Below are 9852 nucleotides of genomic sequence, written 5' to 3' on the forward strand. Positions count from 1 at the left end.
TCAAAGGAACTCCATCTCTAGTGAGTAATTTGGCAGGCACAACACCTTTGATGACTTAACGTTGTGCTCAGAAAGGCAGTAACTACTTCTGGCTTAGGAATAAAGTAAAGGACAGGGAAAGAGGAGGATTCAGGTGTTTGGTTGTACCACACATGCTTACAACAGCGGTCCTCCCTCCTCCTCCCCACCCCGCTCCCTGCACTCCTCCAGAAACTGCAGGGAGCGAAGGCAGCAGGCTTTTTGGTAGCCTAGATGTGGTGAGGCAACATGCTGTCATACTCCAATTAGATACTTAAAAACATCTCTAAAAGGTATTAATATCACAACCGGTGCTAGCGGACACTTTGTTGTCAGTCTTGAAAGAGAGGGAAAAGGCTGAGTTAAAGACAGAAGCCTCAACCCAAATATGTTTTATCCAGTCCAGACGTGAATTATGATCATGCTCAGGCTCCAGGTGTCCTGCGTGACTCTGCACAGCCCTCCTGTGCCAGAAATGGCTGAGGGGAGTCTCCTGCAAGCTCCAAATCCATGTCAATGCAACAAAACAGAACAAAAGTGAGGGCTGCTGGTGTGCTTACTGGCCTACATTTGCATAGCACTGGGAACTGGAGGAGCTGATCAGATGCTTATGATGTTTTTTTGCAAGTTCATGAATAGAGGTGAACATCAGGTGTTTCAGGCTCTTGGTAGCTTCTCTTACTAATCCAGCTGGATGCAATTAGCTTGGGAAAAGCTCTTCTGAAGCAAATTGCCTGGACTATAGCAGATGCCCAGGTTTCACTATTTGGTGATTAAAAAATCCTGACTTCAGGAAACTATCTCAGTGCCTCTTGGAAATTTTCAAAGACTAAAGGGCAGTTACATTATTTTGGCCACCTCACATGTTCTTTATTTCCAGGTCTTTGAGCATTTCTTGAGACTCAGCTGTGTGGTCCATCCACCTGCCTGTTGGGTAAAAATTGTTCTTGATGCTCTTTCGCCAGATTCCTAAGAACTGAGGTCTGAGAAAATGCAATTACTTTGCTGGATGCTGACCAGCTAAGAAGCTGAAATGCAAGGACACGAAAATGGGAGGTGGTAAAACTGAAAATATTCTCACTGCTGTGCTATTCAAATCAGACTGAAAATGCTGTGAATCTTAGGGAAAAAAAAAAATTATTTCCAGCAGTTTTCCTAAACCAAGGTCGTCGGCGTGTCTTGGTGGAATTTAGTGGTCAGCCTTTAGAAACTTTAGGTCTCTTCAAGTCATGGCTTAACTGTTTTAATTATCTGGGCAAGTTTCCACATCAGAGAAACTAGAAATTATTAGAGAAACTGGTTCATTCGTGTGATACTGTAACTTTACCGAACCATCTCTTGTCACTGGGGTAGGCTTTGATAAACACAAGAAATACTCTATCTTGTAGGGGGAACACAAAGATAATTCTCACATTGGCTATTACTAGGAGAAATTTCCTCCAAGTGTTAATTATGAAATTGTTTTCATTAGTATAAGAATGTCTCAATTAAAAGAGCTCTCAAACAGGGCTATTGTCCTGGCTGAGTTAGCATCAAATGAACAGATCTGTGCTGAGTGCCCTTTTTCAAGCCAGCGTGTATAAATTATCCAGACGTTTGAAACAAAACAATCAGTTGCACACACAAACCTGTTTTGGTGGACTTCAGCCAGGCCATTAACACAACAAAGAAAATATGTGCTTATTCAGATTCTATTCATAATCTATATTTCATAACTTCTAAAGAAGGAATGGCTTGAATAACGGCAGTAATAACATATTAGCGAAGTTTCTTGCTGTAATCTTCAAAGCAATCTGTCAACTACGGCAAAATACAGTGTGCTGTTGAGTATCTGAAACTTTTCATACGAATGTATTGGGGGGAGATTTGCAGAAAGGTGCATCTGTCATCTATCACACGTGTGTCATAGAAACACTAAAAGGACATACGTACATATCATTTGAAGATTTAGTGGTTTTGTTGTTCTTCTTTTTGGTGGTTCTGGTTTGTTGGTTGGTTTTTGGTCTTCACTGCCATTATGATTTTCTAGTTCAGCACTGTGGATTCTGTCCTCAAACATAACTGTGATTACAACAGAAGTCCTGTAGACCACGTGATGGTTTTGCCACCACCCATGTAGGAGTGCTGCCTACTTGGGGTTCATGTGGCACGGCTGCCTGGCACTTGGCACATAGCTATGGAGATAACACAAAAGAAGACTATTGAAAAGAGCCAGTGGGCTGCAATAAAAGAGTCAAATTCCCACAAGAATGCCCTGAAATAATGTCTGTATTCCAGCAAAGACAACACATTTGCTAGCTTGACTTGCATTTAAAAATAAATATTCAAGGTACTTTTCACTGACAGTTTTTCATATCATTCTTCTGCCTGGTACTGGACACACAGAAACTAAATTAAATCAAGAGCCTTGTGTGATGCTTTCCCCCTCAGTTTCCTAAGTTTGGTTTTAAAGGGTACAGAGCCTGGAGGTAGCTGCTATCTACCTACATACTAGTGTTGCTGCATACTTTATACTTTCCCATACAAGAGATTTTATTATTATTATTACTATTTTTTCTGCTATTTCCAATAGCAGATGGTTAGAATTTGGCATCTGGGGAGATCTTGATCTACAGATATACCTTGTCTTCACCCACAAAAAATCTGTTTTAGAATTAGTTTACTTATAAACTGCTGTGGGTGTTATTTTCCTTCATTAACCTTCTCCAAAGTTGCCATCATCCCAAAATAATGAGTGACAGTTGCAACTGCAAAGTGCAGGTTTCAGCACCTGCAGGTACAGAGACGGTGAAGAATGGAGACAGAGCTAAGCCTGCCTGCATCCCCCAAACCTTCCAAGCAGTCAGATCATGGTATGAGCATCTGGGCTGCCTTTCAGCAGGTGGGCATTGGTCTGTGTGCTGGTCTGGAGAGCACCAGAGGGAAATGGGGGAGTGGGAAGGGAGACTCTCTGCACACACTAATGGAGCACATTTTTTGACCCCTCTTCTGTTTAAACATGCAGAAAAGTGCAGGTTTAAGCTCCCAGGGTTCCCAGGAGAAAGGAATGGTGAGAGTTTTGGTTATTTCTGCCCTGCTGGGGATGTGGGTGCACTGTGGTCTGCTCATGTGTGGTTTTCATCCCAGGACCTTTGCCTCCCACAGTGCAGGGGCTGGCCAGATAGAAGTGCAGAAATAGCACAGCTAAGGACAGACTCTGTATTTTGCTTTAGCTTTTACTGACTTTGTGGTACCATATCAACAATTTCCTTCAGTACTGCTTAACAGCATGTAGTATGGGAAGGCAGATGAAACAACCAGAATAACCTCAAAAAATAATCATCTCTCCTCCCAGTCAAGTAGCTTCCTACACAATACCTGAAGTGATACCAGTGAGATAATAGCTATAATCACTGTGAATCCCTTGCAGGTACAATTTATCGCGCAGCCTAATAAATTTTGGACCTTTCTTTTACTGATTCAGAATTTTATTTTCTTCATCTCTGAGGAGTTATTCACCTTTGTACACTGTGCTGCTTCTCAGGCAGGCCAGGTCCCATGGCCTAGGTGTTGCCCTGTGTCAGGGTAACTCCCCCAGGAAACTTCACCAGTTTTAGCTTGCACAGGCTCTTCTCGATCATCCTTTTGTAAGAGAGGGAGGGGCAGAGAGTAGTAGGGTTTGGGGTAATAAGAAGTCCAGGCAGGGGGAGTAGGTATGCAGACTTGGGGAGCTCAGAAGCAACAGCTTAGAACTTGAAACCCCTCAAATTAATTTTTTATTTTTTTTAAGAGACTTTGCATGGCACTTCCAACCAAGTTCCTTTGCCACCTAGTGTAATGGACACAGAAAAAAGGGGGCATGGGAAAAGTGTGACTGGTCAAAATATCCTCACTGTATTTTCAGAACGGAAATGCTGATCCCAGCCTGGGCTCTGATTCAGTCCTACCCAGACAGAAGACACTCAGCTATGGATATAGCATAAGGTCTGGCATTTCTCCTTTCATACAGCACTGCCTTAATCTCCATGAGGACATCTGCATTCTCAGCAGGACAGGGTCATCTCCCACGAGTCGCTTGTGTTGCCCCATGAAGCAGTAAAGCTGGCTCTCCTTAGATTCATAAATGATCAAGCTTGAAAGGAGCACAGCAGCTACCACATCTGACCTCTGGTGTCAAACAAGGCTAAAGAGTTTCTTGTGCCTCAAGCCCAATGACTTGCGGTTGGTTTGAGCCTCTGATGTGCTTACAGCCTGAGATGATATGGCAACTTGCCAGTCCTTTTCCAAATTTATTCAGGCATCTTCAATTCTTTACATGTGATATGACAAGACACGTTTCTGTATGACGAGGCACGCAATGAGAGCAGAGGTACTCCAAGCATTACATTTGCAGGCATGCCCCATCTACAACAATTATTTAATTACTGGAGAAATTGTGTGTACCAAGTCCATGTAATACACACTGAAAACTCTGGCTGGGTCTGAACCATAAATAATGTAATTAACTCCACTTGATGAGGCAGAAACAAAGTCATGAAAAAAATCAAGTCATATATTAAAAATGCTACCGTGGGCATAATAAACTCATCAGAAAACACTGAGTGCAGACAATCACCATTGTTGCTCTGGAAAGAGACAGTTAGGGGTTTGATAAAGAGAACTCAAAACTCATAAGCCCAAGTTCGAGCATGGCTAGTTGGGAGCAAGCCAGCAACCTCCTTTTGCTCCTAGCTGTATTTAATGAAGGACAGGTTAAGAAACTCAATTGAGGTCCCCCTTACACTAAACAGTTTGAATTAGGACTATATATTGCAGATATTATTCAGCTTTCTGAAAATTACAGCTGGGTGAGAGCATTACAGCTTGAGAAGAACTGCATTCAGGAGCACTGAATCAATATCAATATCAAAATCAAATATCAATATCAAAATCAAAACTTATTAAGGAATATTACAACATCCTTCAAGGCGAAGATAATGGGAAGGACTGAAATGTTTAGTTCCTGCAGTCTCACTTTTGAGGCACCAGGACACAGAAGTAACAGTGTTTTTACTATCTTCTCAGAAGATCTTGGGCTCATTGGTGGTGGAGCCAATCCTCCTGCACAGGTGGGAAGAGGAGCATTGGACAAAGGAGTGATTGGCCCCACATTGCTAAGTTCCTGCTGGTGGACAGGGATGGAAATCTGGCATTTCTTCACTAATGACAGCAAGAGATAGAAAGGGCTGGGCACTACTTTGTGCTCCAGGGGGGTTGCAAGGCACCCAGCCTGACTGAGAAAAACTGGGTCTATGTGCAAATAGAGCATTTCCCCAAAGCAAAAGTCTGGACTGGTTCAGCAGTTCCCAGCAAGCAAAGCAGCTGGCTCTGCAGGTACGCAGCAGTCCCTGACATGATGCCATCTCTGCTGATGTCGGCAGTCAACCCAATGGCAAGCAGGACAGGCTGGGGGCAGGTCTTTCCAGTGGTATCTTCCTAGTGGTGTTGGGTAAATATAGCTCCGTATGATGACTGGTGACCAACAGACAATAACCAAGTGCATGTTTTTATTGAGTAATTCATTAATTATATGCCTCTCTGTCAGAGAAGCTCTCAGGCTGAGTGTGTGCAGCGCGCTGGTGTGTGTGTCTGAGCTGGCTCAGGTTTGAACTAGCGCAGCTGCACCGGCCTGCTGATGCCTGCATTAATTTCACGTATCCTCCCCGGGTCTGAGCACTGGGACTTCCCAGGGTGCTGCCTCAAAGCAGCCCAGGGCTGACACAGCTGAGGCAAGGAGACAGCTACATTAGACTCCGCCGGCTGCAGAGTGCTCCCCAGCCCAGGTGAGGAGAGGCTTTTGTCTCTGCTCTCCTGCACTTCTCCTTGCGTGCCCTAGGTAAGAGGGTGGGGATGAAGGGCCTTTTCTAGCTCAGAGCTGATTCAGAGCACAGTGTGAACTGAAAATCAGTTCTTCTAAGTCTCTGATTTCAGCCTGGTATAGAACAGGTGTGCTTTTGGTGAGGAGAAGTTTGTTGAAAGTGTGAAGTATGGTTGTGCTTAATGCTCTGCGCTTCATAAGCACGGGCAGAGTATCTGTATATGGTAAATATCAGACACATCAGACATATCAGCTGGTGTTTTTTTTTCTCTCTATTATGCCTCTGGATACCACCAGGATGCTGTCCTTGTCACTTCTTGCTGACAGAAGGAGTCAGAGGTGCAGTATCAGAGCCGTCAGCTCAGGCTGCAGCTGCACGTCCAATGGCAGGCAGGTCAGATGGCCACCAGCTCCATCGGTGCACCCAGCAAGACAGGCATTGTGCGATCAGGTAGCACACATCAGCATCTTCAGCAAACCATCAGGAACAACGCCCAAGCCCCTGTCACACTGGGCAGGTGCTTGTGTTCCCCCAGCACTAATTGGCACCTTTGCTCTCATGCTCTCTCTCCCAAGCTCTGCCCTACATCACCATGATAGAGAAGCTTTAATGACACCAGTAGGTGTGTGGGACCCAGTGTGGCACACAGCCGAGTGCTTTAGGCTGCCCCTGGGTGTCAGACCTGAAGGAAGCTGGTTTGCTGCCACCCTTGGAGCACTGATAAACAATGATATGCTTCTCTGAGTCTCTTGAGTTGGATCTCTGTATGTATCAATGTAAGTAAGTTGGTAAGAACTAATGATCAGCCCCTTTTTGGCTTTAGCGACAGAAGAAAGTATGTGCATTGCACGTAAGGCTGGAGCCTGCTGGGACAACTATCGTGTGTTTTGTGTTTCTTAGGATTTTTTAATGTCTCCTGCCGACAGTGTTAATAAACCAGGAGGGAATTACACAGACAGTGCTGCCAGACATACAGAGATGTTACTTTAAAGGAAAAACATGTGATGTTGGGATACATTTGCACATTCTGTCAGGCATTTTCCCCACCTTCACATGCAACACTAGCCAGGTGAAAGACTATGCAGGGAGAAAAATAGAAATCGAAAGAGAGGAGAGGGGAACATAAAGACAGCTTCTTTTGGTTGGACTGTCAGGGTGAAAGGGTAGTGGTTAACAGTTCAAAGTCTAGCTGATAACTTGTTATGATTTAACTTAGTATAACCCTTGTCTTCAAGGATTGATACTGGGGCTCATACCATTTAGCATCTTCATCAGCAGCCAGGATGAGGGGAAGGACTGTGCCCTCAGAAACAGGATGTGGGTGACACCAGACTGGGGGAATGGTCACTGCATTGGAAGTAGGGGTGCCGTTCAGAGAGACCTTGACAACCTGAGGAAATGGACTGACGAAAACCTCATGAAGGTCAGCATAATCCTGCACCTGAGACAGAGAAATCCCAGGAAACAGCACAGCCTGGGGACAAACTCTCTCAGGAGCAGCTCTGTGGAAAAGGACTGGGGGCCCTGGTGAGCAGCAGGTCGCACAGCAGTCAGCAGAGCACCCTGGCAGGAACAAATGGTGACCACGCTCTGGGCTATGCTAGCAGGAGCACACCAGCAGGTCACAAGAAGAGATTATTCCTCTCCATCTGGCACTTGTGAGAGCACATACCCAAAGTAGTGACCAGTTTTGGACAGAGTGGGACAAGTCCAGCAAACAGCTACCAAGACAGCGAGGGGGCTGCAGCATATCACAGATGAGGAGAGGCTGAAGGAGGCGGTAGTGGTGGGGCAGCTGGGTCTTTGAGTTGTTTACAGAAACTGACTGCTGCGAGTTATAAAATGTGATTGATTTCAACTGCTCTGTCCTTTAGATGGCATCAACTGTTGTTCTCAAAGCCTAGATTCTCATTTCAGGTATATTAATGTGTTTTTCTGTCATCTTCAAGATAACATCAATAAATGAGGACCTGGCCATTCTGGCAGGAAAGATAACAAATATTTCTACTATCTTTTCAAACAGAATGTCAACCTCTGTTAAAATTGTTATTGTTTTTTCCTCAAAATTGTAATCACCTGTCCTAATTTTTTCCCCCTCTGTCAGTATCTGTATAAACCCTCACCCTCTCTCAGCTGCCAAAGGCACCTCAATATTACCCACTCTGGGCTGAAGATGCACACATACAGGCGTGCACAGACAAGGGACCATCATCAGCCAGCCCTCCACAGCCACCCACCCCTGCTGCTGGGGTGCAATAGGCCTCAGAGGGGTTGCACAGCAGTGGCACTTATTGCAGCCAGTAGCTCAGCCCAGGAACAATGCCTCCACCCAAGTGATTCTTGAGTCTCTTCCCAAATGGAGAGGTACTGATTTTGGAGGGGTTGGGGATGGCAGGCCTGAAATCTGCCACTACTGCTCCAGCGTGGTGCTGCCATGCACATGCTGCCATCTTCCCATTCTGGGGAGACAACGTGGCTCTGCTCACCACCTTCCTTGGGACCTCCTGGCAGCTTATTCACAACCACATTTTCTCAGCCATAAAGGAAGGCTGCAGTAATTAGCTCACCCGAATAGTGTGAAGCTCATTAACAGCTCGCAAAGAATGGAACATTTCAAATGCAGTGCTGTGGAGGCACCAAGCATCACTTAAACATGGTGTGAAAAATGCTCTGCTCTTCCCAAGCCCTTCTCACCTCCTTCCAACAGGTGTTGCCTCTGCAGAGACACCAGGCACCTTCAAGGCCACTGCTCCCACTCCCCTCTGCTGTTTTCTGAGTTATTTCTTTGAAGCAAGTCCCAGAGGGACCTCACCTCCTCAGGCCTGATGACCAGGCTGTCACTTGTGCCTCTACTGTCATGCCTGTCTCTCCTTTGTGAAGCAAGTCTCCTGTCCCCTGGAGACCTGCCAGGCACCGTTTGTCACTCTCTCCCAAAAGCACAGCAGCCCTTTGTGCTTGTAAGGAAACAGTGCTTCTGATATCAGTAGAGAAAGTCCTTGGGGAGTGGAAGACAGAGATCGCTCATTCAGCAGGGTGTGAGGACAGGGGAAGGCTCTCTGTGTCTAACCTCTGCACCAGCGAGGAGGAGCAGGTGAGCATCAGGGGCTCTGTGGAGGACACCTGCATTGTTTGAAGGGGCTGCTGACACCCAGAGCTGGAGGCAGTGGACAGCAAGGGCAGAGGTGAGCATTTTCACAGCAGGTGAGGCTCCAGCTCTGAGATCCTTTACATCCTGCCATCCTGGACAACCGCACAGCTTTACCAAGTCACTCTCTTTGAAACCAGCAGCAAGTACACCACCTCAGGAGCTGTTGGTGCAGTTTGCCCCCCTCATCCACATGATGGGGGAGGCACACTGGGTGTCAGAGGCTGGCTGCACCCAGCCTGCCCCAGCTTACCGTGGGGTTGTTGGGGAAATGCTGCTCCTGTCCTTGCAAATGCCGCCGTACTCACCCCTGCTGTCCTCCCCTCTGGGAAACTCCCACACCCAGCCCGTACCCTGAGCTCTGTTGTGGTGAGCTCGCCTTCCATTTATGGTGTTAAAAGCTTTCAAATCTGTTTTATTCTTTGCCGTTTCCCCAAGGTAAACACCTCAATTTCAGTCTGAGTCATATCTCCTTGCGCCACTTGTGCTGACACGCTGGGGTGTGAAGTACCTCTCTCCCTGCGTGGATGCTGCAGGCCAGCATCCTGCGAGCGTGAGAGCCACCAAAGTGATACAGCAGCCCAGGAGCTGAAGCCTACCAGTATTTTTGCAAGGCTGGGATGTAGACACCAGCCCATCATTAGCAATGCAGCAGTGGCAAAATGCCATACTGGTTCCCAAAATGTCACAGAGCAGTGACTGCTCTCCCACCTTGCTCCTTCTGCCTGACAGTGGAGACATCACTTAATGGGGTTTCCTTTTCTTTGCAGTGATAGCTGCTGCAGTTGTTTATAGGATTATTAGCAGCCTGCAATAAATTTGGACAAGAGCGTGCTCTTGTCAAGGGGCAGA

The sequence above is a fragment of the Anas acuta genome, chromosome 3 (assembly GCF_963932015.1).
Source record: "Anas acuta chromosome 3, bAnaAcu1.1, whole genome shotgun sequence".
Taxonomy (NCBI): domain Eukaryota; kingdom Metazoa; phylum Chordata; class Aves; order Anseriformes; family Anatidae; genus Anas; species Anas acuta.